Source organism: Suricata suricatta, chromosome 15 (assembly GCF_006229205.1).
Source record: "Suricata suricatta isolate VVHF042 chromosome 15, meerkat_22Aug2017_6uvM2_HiC, whole genome shotgun sequence".
Lineage (NCBI taxonomy): Eukaryota > Metazoa > Chordata > Mammalia > Carnivora > Herpestidae > Suricata > Suricata suricatta.
Genome location: NC_043714.1, coordinates 47,611,007 through 47,637,249, shown reverse-complemented (window position 1 = coordinate 47,637,249; position 26,243 = coordinate 47,611,007). Strand labels below are relative to the sequence as shown.

The following is a 26,243-nucleotide window of genomic DNA, read 5'->3' as shown; positions in this document are numbered from 1 at the left end:
CGCCGCCGCTCCGGGCCGCGCCGCTCGCTCTCTGCCGCGGGAGGCGGCGAGGCGCGGGAGGGAGGGGCGCGCCGGGGCTGCGGGGAGGGGAGGCTATTCCATCAGCGAACGGAGGATTGGCTGCATCCAAAGCCAGTCCGGATGCAAAAGAGGGCCCCGGCCTCAGTCGGGTCGGGTGCACAGGAGCGCGGTGGGGGGTGGGGGGTGGGGGGAGACCAGAGGCGTGGGGAGGGTTTGCAGGGGGGCCACCTTCTGCAGTTGTCACCGCGTCAGCTCTGGGCATCTGCCAGAGCACCCCTCCAGGCAACTTCTTCCCACATTCCCCTCTGATGGACCCCAACTCTCCTCACGCCTCGCCCGTCCAGCGGGGCACAAAGAAATCCCAGTGCCTCCGTAAACTTTGCGCTTCCAGTTATGCCTCCCCCTCCCCCGGCTTCCCCCCTCCCCCCATCCAGCTTCTTGGCAGGAAGGTTAGGCCACTGGCAAAATCCTCGGCGAGAGGCAGCTGATCACAAATGCCAACTGTGTGTCTTGGGGCCAGTTAAGCCCTCTCATCTGCCCAGGCTCTCTGGAGACCATTTCATTGCTCTCAAGGTTCCCAAGAGACGGCTGCGGACGTGGACCATCCCCCCACTCAGCCCGCACGGATGGGAGGCTGAGCGGCGTCCTTAAAGTGCTCTTTCTCACCTCGAGTTTGCATGGTAGACTGTAATAATTCCGAATTTGGAGACAGACAGATGTATTTTTGCCCCCTCATGTCAAAAAGAAGGACTGTTAGCTAAGTGATTAGCCCTAGGTGGGAAAAGAATCGTTTCTAAGCAGAATGCTAACTTTTTGAGGAAGTCTCTGGAAGTTCTAAAGACCCACCCCATCCCATGACCTTTAATTCTTTTTAGTTCTTCTGCCACAGGGAAGCAGCCAGCGGCTAATAAAAGATTTGATCTTGCCATAATTTACCAAGCAGGTAAGACCCAATAACTATTTCATGGTTCTTTAGCTTTTAAAGTTTTGTTTCATTCTTTTTCAATTATTGTGTGTGTAGTATGTTGGAAACTGCAAGCCAAAAGGAGAACAAATTTTGAAGTGATTTGCATAGTTATTATTTGGCCAAGTTAAGCTGCATGAGGCTAGCTTAGTTTCTCACAGTTTCATATATACTGAGTATTAAATATATCTTCCCGGGTGGGCTGGAGGAAGCTTCTATCCAAGTGGCAGTGGAACTGGCTGCTTTATGTAATCAGTATTTACTAATAAACCCCACTGCAGTTGACATGTACCCCTGGATACTGCTGACCTGTTCCCCCAGGTTGTGAGGTCATCCACTCTGATCGGAAATTGGTGCCCCCCCCCTTTGTTTGGTTGACTAGCCATTCCTAGGAGCCCCACCAAACTTGATAGTCTAAAAGGGTCTGGGGGTCAGCAGAGAGCCTGACTGATTGAGCATCACGCAGGCTGCTCAGTGTGCAGGAGGCACTGTAATCAGTGTCGTTTCTAACCCCATCAGGACATCTTCTGGAAGGTGTAAAGAGTAACCCTATGAAAGGCATGGCTGAATCTTAATACAGAGCTGAAGACCAAGCGTGAATTTTATTACATCACCATTAGTACTATTACCATGTGAGGTTGTAAGAATACATGGTCCTCTGCAGTGGAAAATGCACTAAATGATAAAGTCCCTCCCCTGAAGAACCAACAAATTAAAGCTGTAAGTACCAGGAAAAGCAGGGTTGCTTATGTGTGTTTGTGCTGTGGAATGAATAAGCAGACAGAGAACGACAGATTTTTGCCTCCTTAATTTTCAATTCATTACAATTAAATTGGTGTGCTTAGAATTGGATGTATTATACATGATGGTTTTTAAAGATCTTTTTACAGAACTGGCTGACTTTTTATATCAGCCAAAAGGATTGCCCATTGGAATTAAAGTATCATAACAGTTAGTGTTGCTTTTGGCATTTGAAATGGTTAAATACGCAAAGCAAAAGAGAAACAAATAAATCTCAGCTAAATATTCAGTTTAAAAGCTGAAAGGAGCAAAAGTCAGGGAATTCAAGGCAAGACTGATAAAATAAGCAGACTGCATTATTAGAAATTGATATAGTTTATATGAATGTATAAATATATATTAATTATAGTCATTATGGATGAATTAAACTAAGGAATACTATTGCATTTGGTGTTTTCTCATCATTTTTAATGAGAATGTTGATGATATTTAAAGTTCAATTTTTCTTTTTCTAGTTTAACTCACTAAGGTTGTAAAATTAAAAGACAGCAAAACCTATAAGCAATTATCTCTGTCCAAATGGATATAGCAGCCCCAAACCGCAGCTACATGACTATCAAACAATGATTATGAAAACCACAATTGAGAAAAGCATCAAGGAATGATATTGCAAAACCACAGCAACAAATGTGTCTGTGATATTGAAAACCACAGTTCACAACTAATACCCTGTGTATGGCAAATTACTATTTAACTATAAATATGAAAATGTATAAGTAACAGCACAAAATAATTTCTCATTTACTTAAAAATGAATTATTCATTTTCTAGACTCGCTGATTTCATCTCTACATAATGGTTCATTTTGAAAAGTTTCCGCTTTCAAAGACAAATCATTGAAAATCACATATGTAACTTACTTTAAGTGCAGAAAATATGCAACTTTTAATAACATTCCCTCAATTACTAAAAGAATTGATCTGAAACCAATCTGAAATAAAGAAACATTTACCTTAGTGTAGCTTTCTTCATAAAGTTCTTCGGGAGTGAAAAGAGATGTGAGTGGAAACTGTTTATGGAAAAAAAGCTTGAAGGATTCCGTAACAACCTCAATGGAAATATACTTGCATATATTCTTAAGAGTCCCGTTAGCTAGAAAACAGATAGCTGACAATAAAAGGAGATGCCAGTGCTAAACCTACTTTAATAAACAAAACCAAAGGTTTATTACAAGTGAATAAAAACAATATTGTCTGCAAATCTATAGGGTTGACAGATTTTGAAAATTAAAATATAGGATACTCAGTTCAACCTGTACGTCAAATAAGCAACAATTGTTTTGTATTAGTCTGTTCCATGCAATATTTGGTACATACTTACCTTAAAAAATAATTGTGCTTATCCTGTGCTTTATTTCATTTTATCTGACAAACCTATAAATATAGCATGTAACCATTTTCACAAATTGGTGGTTGTCTTACAAATACCACTGTTTATAGAAAAGGCAGAAAAACCCTAAAGTGCTTCCTAAAGACGTGTTTAATTCCTGAACATCATATTATTTAAGAATGGCAAGGTAGAAGAATAAATTTCTATACAAAAATTCTTACTTTATTTGGCACAGTACAGAAATGTGCTCTCAGTGTAAATGGATTTCATTCATGTATGTCTTACTCTTGGATTTGTTTTTAAAATGTAGTTTTTCCTCCAAGGGATCGACAAATTGATAAAGCCACCTCCCAGGCCACATCTTATTAGGCAGCAAGCTGCCTTCTTTATTATGGGAGTAAACAATATTCAAAAGCTTCAGAAAGACTTAATTTTTTACCCTTGTATCCTCACCAGAAATTGAATACAGTTTATCTGCCTTGATTTAAGATTGTGACACTGAATTGAACAAGAATGCAGTATGAAAATGGTGTTTCGGATTTGTGTATCTTCATAATTTGAGCAGTTTAAAAATAAAAATCAACAAATTCATCTAAATGGCATTCCTATGTTATAACTATGAAAAGGACTATCTGTTTACTTGCGAAGGAGCCAAGCGCTTTGAAAACATTCAGTCAATCTAGATCACGGGTTTAACTTGGGCTTCCTGTAGACAGTCGGTCTCTCAAAAGAAGTTTGTATGTACAGAACAAAAAATGTTCTATGGAGCAAGTCTATGGAATTCGTCAGATTCTCAAAATTTTCTGTGAAAAAAACATCTGTGAACCATTATGAGTTAAGAATCACTATTCTCTTTTTCTATGAATTTTTATGGCATACTAAAAACCAACATTGGATGACTTAGGTTTTTACTCTTTACAATCATCCTTTACACCCAAGTTACTCCTCTGATAGAAGACAGTCAGAGGATCAACTCTATTTTTAAAAAAAGAAAAGGAAAAGTTCTTTGCTGCTAAGTCCATATAATACATCACACCTTCAAGTATAAAATAAATATTAAAGGGTGTCATCCCAAATTTTAGTAGACATCTGTGGATTTTGCCTGTCTAGCATTCATTCTCTTTTCAGGTAATAATTCCATGATATCTTTTAAAGAATTACTCCTCCTCACCCACTGTTTGGTCATGTGATACAAATGGGGACTTCCCCGATCCCTGATCAGAATAATCTAGGTGTTTGTCTATAGTATTGGCTCAGTGGCCCAAAGCATTCTCATTAGAGTCAGCCCTGGAACTTTGCACCGTTCCAGGGAAACCAATGAGGAAAAAGTGCTGTTTTCCTGCTGGGCTACACTGGGAGAATGCAAATCTGTTATGCAAATAGGCTGTTGGACATCCTTGTTGGAAGGAACTGTTAAGAATGCTGCTAGCAGAGTGGACTAATTTTGTCTTGTCTCGGTATCTGATTTTTGGGAAACCCAAGCTGAGATACCCATCAGCATTCCAATATTACTTTGTTCTACATCCGTCAGCATTACCTTTGTGTCTATATAAACATTAGAGTCATTTCTATTATATTTCACTTTCATCTGTTTGACCAGGTTAACACTTATGCATGTCTGTAGTCTTAGTACAGAAGTCATTTTTTCACAAGACATCACTCACCTCCCATCTCAGTGAGGGATGTCTTCTCTTTTGCTACTATAACACCTTTTTTTGTCTGCATAATATCACTTGTTGCATTTATTACAGAGATAATTTACATAAAATCCAGTCCTCACCAGCCACTTCCCTGTCCCAATACACCTAACTAGATAGAAAGGTTTCAGAGGGTAAGAAGCATCCTTTTCAGAAACATATCCCCAGTGCTGAACATATAGAAAGTCCCAGCATAATTATTGAAAGAAAAAGTGAGTTCAGAATTAACCTGTCTTATCTAGGGACTCCTGCCCTTCCCAGTCCCCATCCACAGAGTCATAGGTACAGAAGACAGCAACTGTATTTGAACAGCATGACCCCATGCTCCTGTTGGTGAGTACTTCAACCACAGAGAGTCCCTGACTCAAATATAGCCAATCTAATTTCTCCCGTAGAAATCTAGAGTTAGTTTCAAGACTTTCATCTTACATAGGCTGATCTCTTAAACGAAGAAGTAAAACCTCTGGAATTATGGCATCGTTATCACCATGTGAACAGAGTAGAAGTGATAGTTTGTAGAGAGAAAAGTAAATAAAACAAATGTCCTGAGATAAGTATGGATAGGAACATGAAGTGGAATCCCACGTCTTGTTCCAGTTCCTTCACAGACTGCAGAAGTACTTCTGCCCTGGATATCACTGCGATACTTCTATTTTCTTAAAATAAATTCCTCCCAACCTTTTCTTTTTAAAATTATTTTTGTCCTAAATTAGCGCTAGTTGATTCCTGTTACATTCAACTCAAAAGACTAAACTAAGACAAGAATTAACCATATATGTCTTCAGTTGGTTTGACTGAATATTTAGAAATAGCCATTTAACTGAATTTTTGACTTTCCTCCAGAAAAGCACTATATTAGTCTGGGTTCTTCAGATAAACAGAACCAAATATATATCTGACAGGACCAAGTATCTGGCATATATATATATATATATATATATATATATATATGTCAGAAAGATGATAGGGAATTGATATACATGATCAGAGAGGCTGAGAAATCCCAGGATCTGCAGGTGACAAGCCGGAGACCTACGAGAGAGACAATGGTGTAGTTCCAGTCTGAATCTGAAGGACCAAGAATCAGAGGAGCCGACGGTGTAAACTCCACCCTGAGTCTGAGTACTAAGGCGGGAAAAGACTGACATCCTAGAAGAGAAACAGTCATGCATAGAGAAGGGTTTCTCACTTCTGCTGCCTTTTTCTACTTAGGCCTTTTGTGAAATTGTGGAGGGTAATTTCTTCTACCCTTTTTAATGCTAATCACATCTGAAAACATCCTCACCAAAACACCTGGAATGTTTGACCAAACACTATCACGTGGGGTGCCTGGGTGACTCAGTCTGTTGAGTGTCCAAGTCTTGATTTTGGCTCAGATCATGATCCCAGGGTCATTGGATCAAGCCCGGCGTCTGTAGCTCTGCACTAAGCATGGAGCCTGCATAAGATTCATTCCCTCTCCCTCTCTCTCTCTCTCTCTCTCTCCCCTTCCCCCCACCCCCACTCACATGTGCGCTCTCTCTCTAAAATAAAAAAATAAATAAATACAATAAAAATAAAATAATAAAAAAATAAACTATCACAAGCACTTTTGTTGATGTGTCCCCCCTAAAAACCTGAATGGGAAAGAACCCTTATGAATGTTAAATTGGTAAATCTACAATTATAACAGAGATAAATGAGGATGTTATCAATTACTGAGTTTGGACATTCACTTCAATCAGGGGTAACTCTTAGGGGAAAAGATGGCATTTTCAAATTCGTAATTCCTCAAGGGCATGGTGATCCACTGACATGCACATCTATAACCCCTTCCGATTAACATATTTTCTGGCCCCAGATGTTTCATTTTGCTTTCAACTTTACTTTGCCACATTTGAATAATCATCTAACAGATTACCTTGCACGTAAATTTTATGAATGTTGTTATAATTTGCATGAATAATGTTTATACTGTGGTGGATTTTATTTTCCAGCCTATAACTTTTGCCATAAATTCCTAAATGCAAAAGATGAAATTAAACAGCTTTTGAGAAAACTTGCTATATGTATAGACTTAATGAAATCACCTACCTTTGCTTTTTATCTACTTGCAAAAGTATATTAAAATAATGCATTAAGGGTGCTTGGGTGGCAAAGTGTCCGACTTCGGCTCAGGTCGTGATCTTATGGTTCACAAGATCAAGCCCCATGACGAGCTCTCTGCTGTCAGGGCAGAGCCTGCTTCAGATCCTCTGTCTCTCTCTCTCTGCCCCTCCCCCTCTAGTTCTCTCTCTCTCTCAAAATAATTAAATGAACTTCAAAAAGATAAAAAAATAAAATAAAACAATGCATTAGAAGTGAATTCAGGGTGATCTGAAGATGTAGGATTATGAATAACCAGCTAGAGCATACTCATAATGGAGTCATATAAAAGACACTGAAAATGATGATTATATCACTTTTAAAATGCATCTTATAAGGAAAATTAAACTACATGACTAATGTATTTCTTTTAAAACAATTTTATTTTTATTAAATATATAAATTTTCACAGATTTAAAGGTCAAATAGGCTTTTAAGGCTGATGATTAAAATGAGCAGTTTCTTGTCCCATTGGACTTCCCAATGACAATCCCTGCTCCCAGGGGCATAACTACTGTCAATTCTTTTTAGCTTATTCTCCTGATGTTCACTTCATATTTCGAAATAACATACTTTACTACTTTTTAAAAAGTTATTAGTTTAGATATTATTGATTATATTGACTACTCACAATAAAATATGAAGTTGTAACAGATTTATAACTCCCTAACATACTTTCTTCAATTTTTCATTAAATCAAAAGCTTATATTTTCATTATTTTTTAAAGTTTATTTGTTTTGAGAGAGAGAGAGATGAGCAGGGAGAGAGGGAGAAGGCAAATCTCAAGCTGACAGCAAGGAGGCTGACACGGGGCTCAAACTCACAAACGGTGAGATCATCATCATGAACTGAGCTAAAATCAAGAGTCTGACACTTAACCAAATGAGCCACCCAGTTTCCCCTAAAAATCTTATATTTTTATTAGTAGTTAATCTATATAGGGTATGGTGATTATGTTTTTTTCTTGATCACTTTCTTTTTCCTGGTGTTAATAATTACTGTCTTCATCATTTTCTCACTTTTCTATGAATTATCACTATTTCTCCCCCAAATCCTTTGCAGGGTAATACAGTCAGGTAGGTCCTTACATCATTACATCCAGTAATCAATAACCAGGTTATCAGATAAACAAGTAAGTTGTTGTTCTTCCCCCATGCTGATGTCTTTTTTTGGACCCTTCCATACCTCTTTCTCCTCTAGACTAATTGCTCTTTGTGACTAAAATTTTCTTTTTCTCATCATCCTGATAATTCCCTTGATTTTGTTCTGTATTAGATTCTGTTTCCTGAATACCATATATTTCCTTTCCCCTTCCTTCTTTCCTTTCTTTCTTGCTTTTTTGTTTCTTTCCTTCCTTCCTTATTGTTTTGTGGTCTTAGACTACAATTCCATATAGCTTCCTGAAAAAATGTATACAGAGGATAAGTTTTTTGAGATTTGGCAAGACTGAAATTCTCTTTATTTTGCCCTAATATGTGACATTTGGTTTAGGAGAGTGTAGATTTCTAGGGTGTAAATTACTTTTCCTAAAATGTTTTTTTTTCCTTTATTTTTTCCAGCTTTATAGAGATACAATTTTGTATATTATTATATAAGTTTTAGGAGTACAGATGATGACTTGATACTCCTACATTTTGGAAAAATGATTTCCACAATAAGGTTAGTTAATCCCTCCATCATCTCACATGATTACTTTTTTTTTGTTTGTGGTGAGAATATTAAAGATCTACTATCTTAGCAACGTTCAGATATACAATATGGTATTGTTAACTATCCATGCTGTACATTAAATTCCCAGAACTTATGCATCTTATAATTGGAAATTTGTACTCTTTAACCAACATCTCCCCATTTTCCCCTCTCCTAGCTCTTGGCAAACAGTATTCTACTCTCTGAGGTCTGTGAGTTCAGCTCTTAAAAATTCTACCTGTAAGTAATATCATTTAGTATTTGTCTTTCATGTCTAATTCATTTCACTTAACATAGTACCTTCGTCCATGTTGTCACAAGTGGCAGGATATCCTTTCTTCTCATGGCTAAATAATATTCCATTGTATATATTCATATACCATATCTTTTTAATCTCATTTTTATTTATTGGTTATTGTGAATGATACTGCCCTGGACATTGAGATTCTAACTTTATTTCCTTTGGATCTGTACCCAGAAATGGTACTGTGAGATCATATGGTAGCTCTATTTTTAATTTTTTGAGGAAACTGCATAGTGTTTTCCATTATGGTTGTACCAATCCATATTCCTACTAACAGTGCAAAAGGATTCTCTTTCCTCTGTATCTTCACCAACACTTTTGTGAGGTGGTATCTCATTGTGGTTTTGATTTGCATTTCCTTGATTATTAGTGATGTTGAGAATCTTTTTAAGCACTTGTTGATCATTTGTATGTCTTCTTTGGAAAAATGAAAGTTCAGGTCCTCTGCACATTTTTAATTGGATTTTTTGCTACTGAGTTATAGGAGTCTTTTCATATTATGAATATTAATCCCCTAACAGATAGATGATTTGCAAATATCTTCTCCCATTCCATAGGTTACATTTTCATTTTGCACATTGTTGTTTTGTTTGGTTTTTGTTTTCCTGTTCTGTTTGTTTGTTTTGCTGTGAAGAAAGATTTTTGGTTTGATATAGTCCCAACTTGTTTAATTTTGCTTTTGTTGCCTCTGCTTTTGATGCCAAAAAATTGTTTGGAAGACCAATTCCAAGGACCATTTTTCCTATTTTTTTTCTCTTAGTAGTTTTATGTATTAAGTCTTATGTTAAAACCTATAATCCATTTCAATTAAATTTTGCAAGTGGTATAGGAGGGGTCTAATTTCATTCTTTTGATTGTCCAGCTTTCCCAACATTATTTATGGAAGAGACTACCCATTCCCTATTGAGTATTCTAGACTTTCTTATTAAATATTAGTTGACCCTACATGTAAAGATTGGCTTTGGGGATCTTTACTCAGTTTTATTGGTCTATATGTCTGTTCTTATGCCAGTACCATATTGGTTTCGTTGCTATCGCTTTGTGATTTAGTTTGATATCAGGAAGTCTACTGCTTTCAATTTTGCTCTTTTTTTTTCAAAATTGTTTTTAATGTTTATTTATTTTTGAAAAAGAGAGAGAGGGAGAGACAGAGCATGAACCAAAGAGCAGCAGAGAGAGAGGGAGACACAGAATCCAACGCAGGCTCCGGGCTCTGAGCTATCAGCACAGAACCCGATATGGGGCTTGTACCCACGAACCACAACATCATGACCTGAGTCAAAGTCAGACGCTTAACCAACAGAGCCACCCAGGGGCCCTTCAAAATTGTTTTGGCTATTTGGGGACTTTTTGTGGTTTCCTTATGAATTTTAGGAATTTTTTTTTCTATTTCTTTAAAAATGCCATTAGATATTTGATAGCAGTTGAATTAAATTTATAGATGACTGGGTAGTATGGGCATTTAAAAATATTAATGCCTCTAACTCATGAACATGGGTATCTTCACATCTATTTGTGTCTTCTTCAGTTTCTTTCATCAATGTCTTATCATTTTAACTGTACAGATATTTTACTTCCTTGGCTAAATTTATTCCAAAGTATTTTTATGCTATTGTAAATGGGATTGTTTTCTAATTTTTTTCCTGTTAGTGTATTGTCACTGTTTAAATATGGAATGATTTTTGTATGTTGATTATATAACCTGCAACTCTATTGAATCTTTGTATTGGACGAACAGTTTTTAGTGAAACCTTTAGAATTTTCCATACATAAGATCATATCTTCTGCAGAGATAACTTTACTCTTTTCTTTCTGATTTGGAGGTCTTTCATTTAATTTTCTTGACTAATTGTTACAGCTAGAACTTTCAGCTTTATGTTGCATAAAAATCATAGAAGTGGCCACCCTTATCTTGTCCCTGATCTTAGAGGAAAAACTTCCAACGTTTTATCATTGGGTAGGATGCTAGCTGTGAGTTTTTCCACATATGACCTTACTTATGCTGAGGAATATTCCTTCATTTATTAAAAAGGTTTAGGTATTTTTGAGAGAGAGAGAGAGAGAGAGAGAGAGAGAGAGAATGAGTGGGCGAGGGACAGAGAGAGAGAGAGGGAGATACAGAATCCAAAGCATGCTTCATGCTCTGTGCTATCGGCACAGACCCAAATGCGGGTCTTGAACCCATAAACTGTGACATCATGACCCGGGCCAAATTCATACCCTTAACCCACTGAGCCACACAGGTGCCCCAGGAATATTCTTTCTATATTCAAATTGTTGTGAGCTTTTACCATGAAAGGATGTTTAATTTTGTTATATACTCTTTCTGCATCCATTAATATAACCATTTAAATTTTATCTTTCTCCTAATGTAGTGAATCACAGTTATTTATTTGTACACATTGAACCATCTTTGACTTCTAAGGATAAATCATACTTAATCATGGCATATGATTCTTTTGACATGATGTTGAATTAAGTTGCTTGTCAACTTAAGGGCTTGTCAGCTTTCATCATCTTTTCAAAAACACAGATTTTAGTTTCATTGATCTTTTCTATCCTTCTTTCTTTTCTCTCTCATTTATTTCTACTCTGATGATTGCTATCTCCCTCCTTCTGCTAACCCTGTGCTTATTCTTCTCTGGTTCTAGTTCCTTAAGATATAAAATTAGATTGTATATCTGAGATCTTCTTTTTTCCTGATGTAGGCATTTATCACTATAAACTTTCCTTTTAGAACTGTTTTTGCCATATTCCATAAATTTCGGTATGCTGAGTTTCCATTTTCATTTGCTTCAAGGTGGTTTTTTTTCTATTTTAATTTCTTTTATCCATTGGTTGCTCAAGAATGTGTTAATCCCATATCATAGGGGATTTTTCCACTTTCCTATTGTTATTAGGAAAATAGACCATTGGGTCAAAGAGATATGATACAATGATATGATTTAGTGTTCTTAAATTTGCTAAGACTTGCTTTGTGAATTAGCATATGTCCTATCTTGGAGGAATTTTTGTGTGCATTTGAGAAGAATGTATATACTGATGCTGTTGGATGCAATGTTTTGTATATGTCTGTTAAGTTCATTTGGTCTAAAGCATAGCTCAAGTATGACATTTTCTTATAAATTTTCTGTCTAGATGATTGATCCAGTGTTGAAAGTGGGATATTGATGTCCCTTACTATTCTATTATCGTATTATTGTCTCTTTCTCCCTTAAGACCTGTTAATATTTGCTTGATATATTTATATACTGCAATGTTGGGCATATGTATATTCAAGAACGTTATATCCTCTTGATGAATTACTCCATTAATTATTAAATAATGGCCCTCTCTGTATCTTTACAACTTTTCACTTAAAGCCTATTTTGTTTAATACCAGTATAGCTATTCCTACTCTCTTTTGGTTTTTTCTTGCATGAAATATATTTTTCTGTTCCTTCACTTTGAACCTGTGAGTGAGTCTCTGATAGGAAGCATATAATTTTTTCTTGTTTTTTGTTGGTGGTGGTGTTTATTTCTTCCAGTCAGCTACTTTGTCTTTTGATTAAAGAATTTAATTCATTTACATTTTGCATAAATATTGATAAGTAACGACTTACTTATTCCATAATATTGTTTTCTGGCTTTCTTACAGTTTCCTTGTTCCTTTCATCCTCTTTTGCTGTCTTTGTGAATTGATGGTTTTCCATAATGATAAATGCTTTGATTCCTTTATTTTCATCTTCATGTATCTACTGTAGGTTTTTGCTCTGCAGTTATCATGAGGCTGACCTACAATAGCTTATAGATAAAACAGTCTATTTTAACCTAACAGCAACTTTAATTACATACAAAAATTTTTCTTCTTTAATCCCTATTTAATTTTTATTTTACAATTTACCTTTTTTATATTGTATGTTCACTGAAAACTATTGTAGCTGTTGCTATACTTAATACTTGTGTCCTTTAAATTTTTTGCTAGAATTAAGTGGTTAGCACAGTACCATATACAATGTTATAATATTCTGAAATTGACTTTATATTTACCTTTACCAGTGCATTGCTATTTTCATGTTACTAATTAGTACCTTTTCATTGCAGCTTTAAGCACTCCTTTCAGGATTTCTTGAAGTCAGGTCTAGTGGTGATTTATTGCCTCAACTTTTGTTTGTCTGAGAATGTCTCTATCTCTCCTTGATTTCTAAAGGACAACTTTGATCCATAGAGTATTTTGTTTGGCAGTTATCTGTTTTTTTCAGCACTTTGTTTTGTTTTTTTTTTTTAATTTTTTAATGTTTTTTAATTTATTTTTGAGAGACAGAGAGGGACAGTACGAGCAGGGGAGGGTCAGAGAGAGAGAGAGAGACAAAGAATCTGAAGCAGGCTCCGGGCTCTGAGCTAGCCGTCAGCACAGAGTCCGACATGGGGCTCAAACTCACAAACCGTGAGATCATGACCTGAGCTAAAGCCGGACACTTAACCGACTGAGCCACACAGGTGCCCCTCAGCACTTTGACTATATTGTCCCACTCTCGCCTGGCCTATAAGGTTTCTGCTGAGAACCCTGCTGATCGCATTATGGGGGTTCCTTTGGAAGTAATAAGCTGCTTTTACCTTCCTGCTTGTGAGATTCTTTGTCTTTGATTTCTTGAGTCCTTTTATTATTTTTTAAACTTTTTTTTTCTTTGTTTTGAGAGAGAGAGAGAGATAATAAGCAGGAGAGGGGCAGAGAGAGAGGGAGACAAAATCTCAAGCAGGCTCTGTGCCGTCAGTGCAGAGCATGATGCGGGGCTTGAACTCACAAACTGTGTGATCATGACCCGAGCCAAATTGTGACAGTTTTTATAATGTGCCTTGGAGAATATGTTTCTGAGTTCATTTAGGGGACCTATGAGCTTCACGAACATGGATGGCCAAATCTCTCTCCAGATGCAAAGTTTTTCAGCCATTATTTTTTTTAATCTGGAATGTCATGAATTTTCATGTCATCCTTGTTCAGAGGCCATAGCTAATCTTCCCTGAATTACTCCACACATCCTTTTAGTATATGTGCTGACAAAACAAACATACAGCCATTTATTCCTGCCCCTTCTTCCTCTCTTCTTGAATTCCAGTAATTCTCAAAAGTGCTTTGTTCACTGATATCCCATAGATCACATAAGCTTTCTTCCTTCTTTTTGATTCTTTTTTCTTTGTTCTCTCTGAATAGGTGATTTAAAAGGCTTTTTTTTCTTTCTTCTCTCTGAAAAGATCATTGTCTTTAAAAAAAAATTGTTTTGTCTTCAATTTCAGACTCTTTCTTCTGCTTGATTCATTTTGATTTTGGCTCTCTATTGCATTTTTTATTTGATTTATTGTATCTTTCAGCTCAGAAATTTTTTATGATTTCTATCTTTTTTTAAAAAACTTCTCATTTATTTCTACATTGTTTCCTGATTTCACTGAATTGTCTTTCCGTGTTGTCTTGTATCTCATTTTGAATTCTTGGTTGGATAACTTGCAGATCTCTGTGTCTTTGGGGTTGATAAATGGAAGATTATTGTGATCCCTTTGCAATGTCATGTTTCTATGACTCCCATGTTCCAAGACTCTTCATGCTCCATGCCTTGTTGCATTGTTGTCTTTTCACTTAAAGTAGTAGTCACCTCCTCCATTCTTTGCTGAATAACTTTGGAAAAGAACCATCTTCCCCTGGCTCTAGTTAGGGATGCTGTGGCTTTCTCAGATCTGTGGACACACATTGATCCACACTTCTTGCTCCCTCTTGTGGCAGATTCTTGTTGTTTGTATTGTTTCAAGTTTTTATTTAAATTCTAGGTAGTTAACATATAGTATAATATTAGTTTTAGGAGTAGAACTTAGTGATTGATCATGTACATATAACACCCAGTGCTCATCACAATGAGTGCCTTCCTTAATACCCATCATCCATTTAGCCCAACTCTCCACTCACCTCCCCTCTAACAACCCTCAGTTTGTTCTCTAGAGCTAGGAGTCTGCTTTATGGTTTGCCTCTCTTTCTCACTTCCCCCTACGTGCATCTGTTTTGTTTCTTAAATTTTGTGGCAGATTCTTAAGCTTGTATGTTTTCTTTCGATCCTGGTGTACACCAGGCCAATTGCTGACAGACTTTTTTACTTTCTCAAAGGTGGTGCTAAATGTTCAAGTTTTGGTCTCTTCCTGACTCATAGATGCAGTCCAGCTTTCTGTGCATGCTCACTAGTTATCTGCCAAAGCTCACTTGTGCTACTGTCAGGGGCACATACAAAGAGCTGCCTGTGGGGTGGGAGTGTGGGTGGGTGCAATGCGAGTGCTGTGAATGCCCATGGCCCACTGGGGGGATTGACAGGGGAGGCATGCCATCAGCCACGAGATGGGCCTCCTGATGGAGTCCATGATGCGCTTAGTAGGATCAGTGCTTGTGACATGTTCCAGACCTCCACTGTTGTTTCCCTGCTGCTAATCACCCCCAGTCATGGAATCCATGACGCAGTACCCTGGATGGGATGAGAGAGAAATATGCCTCCGGCATCATCCCACACAGCTGGGGAAGCCAGGAGTTCATGCACCTGTTCTCTCTTTCCTCCACAAGACAAATCATGGGCTGAGAAGGGTTTGCCTGGCACCAGCTGTGCTACCTTGGAAGACAGGTGACATGATAATGTCAAACTGTTCCTCTTACCCTCCTCAACTTATTCAATCTCTGGTTTGCTTACTCCAACAGTGTGCTGGCACTTCTCTGCTAGAACCCTGGACTTCCACCAAGACTTTTTTGTCTGTTGATGACTGTGTAAGTCAGTGTTCAGCAAGGGTTACTAGACGGCAGGCAAGAGGGACAGGTCCAGCTCATGTCTGTGTCCACAGGCAGAACCAAGGTCTATTTGCTTATTATACAATGAGTAGGTGGGTAGGACATCTTCTGGGTCCCTTGGCTTATGGTGCTGGCTCCTGCAAAAACACTTTTTCTGTGAATGGATGACCAATTGTTTGTGGGGAGGGGGATGCAAGGGACTCCCTTACTTTTTAAACACAGTGTTTCATTGATTTCTATCTTGCAGTGTCATTCTGAGAAGTCTGATGCTGAACTATTTCCTTACCATCTGCATGTAGCCTGCTTCTTTCCCCCGCTCCCAACACCAGCAGCTTCCAGGGTCTTCTCTCTACCCTCAGTCCTCTAAAATTTCATGATGTGAAAGTAAGTTGCACTGTCTACCCATTTACTGAGCGTCCTTCCCGTTTGCTCGCTGAACCATTTCAGTCTAGAACTTACACCATCAGTTCTGAGAGACTTCTTTGTATTATATCTTTTCCTGGAGTTGTTATTATTTTCGTCCTTCCTCCTTGAATGGGTAATACCATTTTCTGATCTTTTTCTTTTCTCTCTTTTGCCAATTTTGTTGTTTTTTGGAAAATGTCTTTAGCTTTGTGTTTTGAGTCTTCACTACAATTTTTATTTATATGATCATATTTTAATTTCTTCAACTTACTTTTTTATTTCTAAAGAGTTCTTTATCATTATACTATCTTTATTCCCTATTTTTCATCTCTCTGAATACAGTAATTATAAGTTTTCTTCAGTTTCATGTGAATTTTCTGTTTTCTTAGTGCTTCTTTTGTTTTTTTTTTCTTATACAATTTAGTGTCTGTCTTTAATGTTAGACTTTTCCATACATCTTTGGTTGTCTCTGATTTTCCATTTTTAATATGACTGAGACACTAAAAACCTAACTGGAAGTTTGTGTGTATGGATAGAATGGGGTTTGAAAAGTACCTGTCACATTATGGGCTTTGGGTTGAAGGCAGGGACCTTGCCCCTGGACTTCCCTGTCTATACCTCTAAGTAATTTTCTCTTGTATTCATCACACTCTCCAGAGAGAAATCCTGTAATATTCAGCCTCATAAACACTCAGCCAGGGAAAGAGCTTTAGTATCTCACTGTTTAGTGTATAGGCTTTTATTTCATCTCTCATTTCAGTATAGAAGTCCCACCTTCAGTTAATATCACTGAATACAAAATACAGAATACCTCCGAGTTTAGCCTAGAAAATGTCTCAGCATCCAGGCAGGTATAGAGAAGTTGATAACAAGCAGTGGGTATGGGAGAAAAATTAGGAATATCACTGATTCTTATACTGACTTTGCACCAGTCCTAATATTTCCAGTCCCACTGGCACCTAACTTTCAGGGATTCCTATTAGTTTGTATTCTATAATTTTTCTCTTTCCTTTTTCACTTATTTTTCTGCAGCATACCATTAAATAACCTCCTGGGAGTGGATACATATGAAATAAAAGTTCTGAACCTTCATGGATGTGAAAATGTATTTATTTTGCTCCAATCTTTGGTTGATAGTTTAGCTGGGAATATAATTCTAGGTTTAATAAACATGTTTTCCTTTGTTAAATTCGAGAAAGTATCACTCTTCTAGTATTCAGTATTATGGTTAGAAATGTGATACTAGTCAAAAAACTTTGCTACCTATTTCTTGCTTGGTTGGTACTTTCATTATTTTCTCATTAACTTGCTATTCTGAAATTCTACACTATTTTTATTTATATTATTTATATATAGTTTACTATTAGTATATATAGTATAGTGTGGTATCATATGTATTTATATACTATTACTAATATTGGTACATAATATTATTTATATAGTATTGAAGATTACAAATTTCAACCCAGCAGTAATCTGTCCTATAACATTCTTAACAAAAGTCTGGTTTTATTCACACACTACCCCTCTTCCACACAGTGCTTGCCATTCATGTAAACTTGCCTCTTTTCCACTTTCAGAGAGATCTTTAATTATTTCTAATCTTGCAATATGATCTCATCCCCCTTGTTAGAGACTGTTTTAGGAATGGGCAAGGGACCCAATTCTGTACAAGGGGAGAGTTTCTGGAGGCTTTTGGGAGAATCTTTATTGCTTTTAGGGGAGAAGGTACCTTTTTGTCTCTCTTCTCTTGAAAAAAGGCAAAGAAGAATATTGGATCCCTTGTTTCTTCATCCATTTTGGACGATGAAAAAAGCTATGTCTCAAACTGAGCCAACCCACAGGATAGCAGATAACACAGAGAAGAGCATTCAAGTAAAGCTGAACCCTGATCATACTAGGCTTGGCAACTGCTTTACTTTTACACGTCCTGTCATAGGAGCCAATAAGATTTCTTACTGTTTAAGACAGTTGGTACTAGTTTTCCGTTACTCAAAGCTGTAAGTGCCATAACTGATCTAAGTTGTAGAAAAGTATTTTGTCTTTTATTCTGGAGTCTCATGGACTGAAGAAGAGTGGAGAATATGGATGGGAAATAGAATTGGCATCCTGTGGTATAGTCTAATATTCAGACTTTTGGTTTAGCCAACAGCATCACTTCTACCCTCTTTGCACCAAGCAGTTCTAATTCCTGTGCATCTTAAGATGTGTCGTCTACACAGCATATTATGGGTTCATATATTGGCTCTGTCACTTCTTAGCTAGGGAAGCTTTTGCATGTTATCAAACATCTGTGAGCTTTAGTTTGTTTTTATTCAAAATGGAAATAGAATAGTATCTACTGCAGAGAGTAATTGTATTAAATGAGTTATTATATGGAAAGTTTTTGGCATGTACAAAGTGCTGTTTCATTGTTAGCTCTTAGCTGATTACTCCATATCATTTCCCTTCTTTGTTCTTAGCAACAGAACTGAATCTTGTTCAATATATTCAGCTAGAAGTACTAATTTTCTGGGGTGCTTGGGTGGGTCAGTAGGTTAAGCATCCAACTTCGGCTCCGGTCATGATCTCTTGGTCCATGAGTTTGAGCCTCGCATCAGGCTCTGTACTGACAGTTCAGAGCCTGGAGCCTGCTTCAAATTCTGTGTCTCCCTGCCTCACTGCTCCTCCCCTCTCATGCTTTGTCTCCCTCTCTGTCTCTCTCTCTCCCTCTCAAAAATACATAAACATTTTTTAAATTGTAATAAAAGTACTAATTTTCTGAAATTGCTTCACAGCTAGATTTGCTTATGTAAGGCAGTTCAGACCAATAAAATGCAAGCAGAAATCTACTGGATGTGGCTAAAGAACCTGGAATGGTTTTGCTCAAAAGCCAGAATGCATCTTTTTTTTTTTTTTTGGCCCACCCCCTTGCTCACATCTGGAACAGGACATGATGCATAGATATAGAAGAGCCATCTTGTAATCATAAGAACAAAATCTACATGGTTTGAAACACAGTTGGAAAAGAATCAATACTGAGGAGTTCCTTAGTAGTATATCACCCCTAAACTGACTCTGGAATCCTTCCTCTGCAAGGAGGGAAAACACCTGCTTTGTTAAGCACTATATTTAGATGTGTTACATACAGCCAAAGGCCGTCCTAACTTCTACACAAGGGACTTTCTGGGCAAGGTGGTGCTCTCTTTCTGCCTTTTGAGACCTTGGTTTTAAGGAGGTTATTTTCTTCTTATGCTTTTTCCTTCACTAGATTTCTAACCTCAATTGACATTTTAGAAGTTGTTTTGTTATCAACCAATACTTTCAAGGACTTCTTCCAATCCTCCTTACCTTTCAGCTTTATTCCTTCTCGATCTCTATATTTTCTTCTCTGGAGAAAAAGGAAATGACACTAATACCTATCCTGGAGACTGTGAACTTTAATTCTTTCAGGCACTATGGGCAATGTAAAATATAACAACAACAGAGTATCCAGATGTAAGATACAGTTGAGGACTATGGAGACATGGAGAGTATATGTCCCTGTCAAAAGTGTGCAAAATACAAATAAAACAGATATTGTACCACTCAAAGAATATAGACCTGTAGGCCCAATCTGACTATAGGCTGCAAGTTTACAAATTCTGATTTTAAGACCTGGTAGATGTGAAAGAATTCTCATACTCCTCATCAAAACACCAATATCAGTAATAACAAAAGAATGTACAATTAAGACCTTTTAAAACTGAAAGTGTATTTAGCTAAAATACTTCCACTTATTTTCTTCCAAATTATTTTTCCCTGTTTTTGTTTTTGGCTGATACAGAAGATAATGTAGTAGCTCTAATATTATACTCAACAGACAAAAGAAACAGACAAGAACTTCTCTGTGGGGGTTGCTATGGCTTTGTAAGAAAACCAACTGTAAAGAAAAACGTAAGATAGAACAATATGCATTTCCCATTCCCATCCTTCCTCGGTTTCTGTCCTCTCCCTGCCTTAATATATATTTTGAGGAGTTGCATTATAATAATGGCTTATAATACACCTTAAAACCCGAATTAAAAAAGCAGACGTTACTACTGATACCTAGTTCCTACACATACACTACCAGTATGTCCCCTCCGTTCCAGTAAGACTGAATCTGAATGGAATCTACCAGAGACCAGGCCTATGCTGTTCCCATTTCCTACAGAGACAAACAGATTTCAGGGGCAGTAATGGCCAGTTCCTGTTGTCCTGTTGGTCAGTTATTTGGTCCTTCACACTTATATCTGCACTGATAAAAGTTTTACCAGCAAGGAAACTAAGGTTCAGAATGGAAAATTGTACTTCTTAAGCTCACAGAGTACTGGAGAAGCTGGAATTCTGACCATACATTGCCTAAGAAAACTCATGGAGTGTTCCTTATGCCATTAAAGCTCTCCTGATAGGGGACAATTAAAACACCTGGACACTTACACAAATGAACAGTGAACTGGACCGATAATCAGGCAACCAAGAGTCTGGTTGAGAATCATCAACTTGAAGAGCTTTCTTCATCACTAGCCTTGTTCACATTGGTAATCATTATTTTTTCCCGATTCTAAATTAGATGCCTCTATAATTGGAATTAGATGGTTAGTTTCAAGTACGATGTTTTAGACTGTGAGTCTCTAAATAGTAGGAACTTAGTCTACCTATGTGATTTGCATAGTAATTGCCTACATAGATAGACCTTGATATTGTTCTTGATAATGTTGACAATTTGTCAAATTTTAAACGTATATTTCATATTGCCTTTTTGTCTCTAATATGTTCTGGAACTCTATACAGGAAAGACCCATGCAGCTGTGTCTTTGGGACAAGTTTCATTGAAATGCTCCAGTCCAGATGCCTGTAAAAGAGAATGAGAACTTTAATCATGTCTTTGGCACTTGTGGAAAATAGAGCCCTAGTTTAATGTAGAACAGAGGAGAGCTTTAGGATTTTCATAAGATAGATGCTCATTAGAATATTTGGCAGAAGGAAGTTTTGAAATATTTAGGGTCAATAGGAAGTTTAGTCCATGACTACAGACTAGGTGTTTTTTTTATACATGTGGCTACAACATTTCATTTAAGTGTTCCCTTGGTAATTTGAAATTTGAATTCCCAAACACCAACATAGATATGACCAATAATAATTTGTGTCCCAACTATTTTCTAAAACTAGTTTTTGACTTAATTTTTAAGCTTCCTTTTCCTGTAAAAAATTTACTCTGTCACATTGCCGCACAACATCCTGTTAACCTATTTTCCTAAGCTGCCAGGAAATTGCCCACTACTGATGTCTGTAATGGGGAAATACTTCTTACTGATCTCATCTTCTTTGATCAAAACTTAACCTCATCAACATGAACTACTTAGATGAGACTATCAGGAAATATTGAGTAGGTTCCTATTTGTTTAACGGATGAGGCAAAATTTTCTGTTCCAATGAAACATAACAAAATGCATACTTTCATATTTAAGATGCATTGCAGTGTTTATGTTCTCATCTTCTCTCATCAATCAGTAAATACATCTATATTGTGTGTCTGCTGTGTACCTGGCCATTCTTCTCAGGACTAGCTTTGGTGCTAGGAAAACTAGTCAAAAAATAGATCTGGCTACAGTCTATTTGTTGTCTTACCACAATGGATGAAATGCTACAAAATAGCAAAGTAAATTAAAAACAAATAACTTTATGAGGGCCAATCATTTATGCCCTAATATTAATCATAACAATTACAATTTTATATTTTTATAACTACATGAACTGGAAACACTGGAAGGAGTAAAAAATAAGGAAAGGGAAGTTAATTTTAGATTTTCAATATCAAGAAGACAGTGCTAGTCGAGCTACATACAGGATTTCCGCATACAAATCACTCATTAATTGAGTCATTTATTCATGTATTCAGTCAAACATACTTCCTCAATATTTGTAATGTGTCATCCTCTCTTTTAAAGGCTGGAGATAGAAAGACAAGTTGCAGCCAGAAACAAAATGACAATGTTTAGTATCTGTAGTCTGGAGAAGGGAGATGATCATATGATGAGAAGAACAAAATACTGAGCAAAAGGGAAGTTGTGCTAAATGTTGACTACTCAGAATATTTGGCTTCAGGCCAACCCTGCTTTCCTTCATGATGACACTTTAGTCAGAGTAAACAAAAGCAATCGTGTAGTTTCGAGCAAAAACAAACAAACAAACTCCTATCTTTCAACCTTTTACCGACAACTATTATTTCTGTGCATGAGTACTTCTGTAGTTTCAATAAAACAATCTGACTGCAATAAGTTTGTTTGGCAATATCTTTGACCTAAACCATATATTAATTTTTCTTTAGAATAGCTATAGTTTACGGTTCACCACATTTTAAACGATATGGAAGTGTCACCTTACTCGGGAGAATAACAATATAAAATATCAATACACAGAAAATGATGAAGATATCGATTTTAATTAAATGAATGCCTCAATGATTTTTTTCTCATTCTCATTATTTTCATATTTATTTAAGCATACTAAGGATTTGTTTTCAACAAAGTCAAACAATTGTGCAATAGACTTTGGATTATACTATAGTTTTTATATGGCTATAACACAGAAAGTAATTTTTAAGACAACCTTTTTAAAAAAATTATTTTAGAGAGGAGAGGGTGTGCGTATATGTGAGCAGGGAAGAGGGGCGGAGGGAGAGAGAATCTTAAGCCGGGTCCACTCTCAGTGCAGAGCTCAACTTGGGGTTTGATCTGACTGAGCCACATAGGCATCCCAAAACAACACTTTGTAAAGTTATAGTCTACTCACCTGGTTTTTCTTCTTCTATCATAGCTAATCATTTATCACAGTACATAGAAGACAAAAGCACATTTAAACACAAGGAAATAGGAAGCAACAGAAAGATTTCTTGAGATCACTGCAATACAACAGTTTGCCATGCATTAACTTAAGCATAATTATGCCCAGTAAAGAGTAAAGAATACATATTTGATTTCTAATATAAATATCTAGATCTTGTTCATGAAGAAACTGATGAGAACCATTAGTCACTATGTAAATATGTAATTTAAGAAATACTTCAATGGAAAAATTACTTATTAATGGCTTATTATGTGTTATGGGTTGAACTGTGCCTCCTTCAAATTCATATGTTGAAATCCTAACCTTCAGTATTTCAGAATATGACCTTATTTGGAGATAGGATCTTCACAGAGGTAATCAAGCTAAAATGAGGTCATTAGGATTGGCAATAATCCAATATGCCTGGTGTCCTTTTAAAAAGGGAAATTTGAAGACAGAGAAGCGCACACAGAGAACACCATGTGAAGATGAAGACAGAGATAGAAGTGATGCTCCCTCAACTCAAAGAATGCCAGAGATGTCCAGCAAAATACCAGAAGCTGGCAGGGAGGCATGGAACACATCATCCTCACAGTCCTTAGACGGAACCAATCCTACCGACATCTTGACCTTGGATGTCTACCCTCTAGAACTGTGAAACACAAAATTTCTATTGTTAAAGCCATCCAGTTTGTGGTACGTTGTTATGGCAGCCCTAGCAAACTAATTAACTGAATCTCTGATCTAATTCTGTCCTCAATACTGCTTTGTTTACTGCTAACCAAATGGCTTCTATCTGTTTCATTTATAACTCTCTGTGACTTGTCATATTAGCAATAACAATACAAATAGTTACAGCTAGTTTTCTGAGCACTTACCATATTCCAAGCTCTGTTTTGCTCATTTCTGACCAACTGAGATGCATGGAGAATAAAGCAAAGGATTTTCATGTGGAAAAAATGATTTTGTTACTTTATTAAGCACTAATGATTAACACTAAGTTTTATTAAGCCATTGAAGGTTTGGGGATGGGTTTCAAGGAGCTTATGTTACTTACCCTGATACAGAAATTGTTATCTTAAAGTGGGGTGCTGCTCCAACAAAATATAAAAGTCTGAAGCCTGTGGTTAATGGCATGTGATAAGGAAACTGATACTTAAAGGCTGGAAAAATGGTGAAATCTTTGCCAAAAATCATTGCCTAGTCTACTTTTGGAAGAAGACATGTCTACGAATCATTTCTAGTTAGATGTTCAAGTGCCTCACAGCCCTACTGTGTATTGTCTATTATTAGACATTCAACATTTTTCAAGTTTGGAAAACCAGCTGCTTGTAAAAACTGAATTACAAAAACTTTGAGTGACAACACACAGAAAAACTTTCTGGCTGAATACAAAGGTCAGAGTAGAGTGTGGCTTGACTACTGTTGTTCAAAGAACCTAATGATAGTCACAATTAAGTTGAGAGAGAAAGAGGCACGAGGTTGGGGAGCAGCCATGTACAATAAATTTGGGCATTATTTTTAGGAAATAACTTTGGGTATGGTAATTGGTCATATTAAACTGGTCGAAGCAAATAAATCAGAAGTCTATAGAGTTTTTGAGGGAATTGTATTGTCCAGGACACCACAAGGACACTCCTGAAAAAGTATTTTTTGATTCAAATGCTAACATCAATTCTTGCACTGCCACATCAGAAAGCAGACTTGGAACACCTCATCCAAAGAAGGCATGCCCTCCAAAACTCTCTATAGATGCGGCTAAGGAAAATAATGACAAGAAAATTGTTCTAAGAGGTTATGGCTAGAGGCCGCGGAGAAGTGACAAGTAATTGCTTTCAAAGAGTAGAATCAAGGCCTAGTCTAACAACCTCCTCCTCTCTGCTTCACCCCTACATCTAATGTGAGATTTTTCCCAGTTTCTTTGCAGTGATATTACCAAATCACTAAAGAACATTGCCTATTGTGTATCTGTTATTCCTGCTCTTCCTAATTCTTGGTATTCATTGTAGATGTCCTGTATGTGGATATGAGGTTGGGGGTACAGATAGGTTATCCTGTTGTTCCTGTGTCACCTAACCATGAGGAGCCACATATAGATCTGATAGAGAAAATGGAGAACCTGATTCTGAGATGGATGCAGTGAATAAAGGAACAGTGAATTATTTTCCTTGGGGAGATAGGGAGCAGATGTGAGCTTCTTTGATACATGAGATGAAGCATAGACATTTTGTTGACCAGAATTTGGACCATGGTTAAGATTATGTTATGTGTTGAACACACTGTTTTCTCTTCCTGGGGACATGCATATGTTATTCTCCCATGAAAATATATTGGGAGCCATGTGACTTATTTAGGTCAGTAGAATGTATGCAGAAATAATGTAAGGCATTTTTATACTCAGCCCTTAAAGCAATACTGCACAATTCTCTATTTCTGTATTTTCCTTTAATGTTAACCTTGTATATATATATTTTTTTTTTTAGATATACTAAAAGACAGAAGCATCTTTGGTCCCTGAGTCACCACTTGGAGGGGAGCTGGTCAGGAGACCTGCCTAAATCTGCATCAGACTCTGGCCTGAATGAAAAATAAACAGAAATTCCAAGGTCTGTTTGTTATTTTCACATAGCCAAGTCTATACAGCCTGAAACAGATACCCTAAGGACATTGCAGCTGAGGCCAAGCCAAGTTCTACTCAGGTTTGCAACTGGTGAAAGTCTAGAGAAATATAATCCAAAATGCAGCTAGGCTTGGGTCATAACTGCTCTAGTGTGCAGTTTCTCTGCTCACCAGAACGAAGTTTTCTTTAAAGACTAGACAGAAGGATGCTATACTGTCTATAGAAATAAGTAGATTTTTAAAGATTTTTCATAGCGTAGCCAGAAGAGTTTTATATTTCACACCTAGATCTACCTGATGTATCTCTGAGCATCCGTTTTTCAGGTTTCCATGAGTTCTCTCTAAATTCTCAAACATAGGGACCAGCCATGCTGGTTGATCTCTTCTTTCCCTAGATTCTGTAGATACAGATACCAAACAGACAATATAGCTAAAGAAAGTCATCAATTCCTACTCTTTGATGGTCTCTTGTTTGGTGTCTTTTTCCTTACTCTCTCATAGCATTCTCTAGAAGGAGCTAAAAATTATGCTAAAGTTAGACCTGGTGACCAATTTAGCGTTTGGCAAGTAGTTAACTCACTACTCTCCTTATTCTCCAATGGTTCTACATTAGACACAATGAGCTCTTTTTTCTTTTATCATATTTCTCTTTATTTTTCAAAACCAAT

The 26,243-nt window shown here is 36.9% G+C and overlaps 1 long non-coding RNA gene across 2 annotated transcripts; it reads left to right on the top strand.

Annotated features, from left to right (window-relative positions):
* The first annotated feature begins 502 nt into the window (after positions 1-502).
* Positions 503-25,561, top strand: LOC115279145. Of its 2 annotated transcripts, XR_003903238.1 has the most exons (5): positions 503-964; positions 1,505-1,705; positions 8,805-8,866; positions 23,399-23,652; positions 25,440-25,561. It is a non-coding gene; the product is annotated as an uncharacterized LOC115279145 (long non-coding RNA). The 2 variants fall into 2 exon arrangements; XR_003903239.1 differs by lacking the exon at positions 8,805-8,866 and having other exon boundaries at positions 504-964.
* Positions 25,562-26,243: the final 682 nt, after the last annotated feature.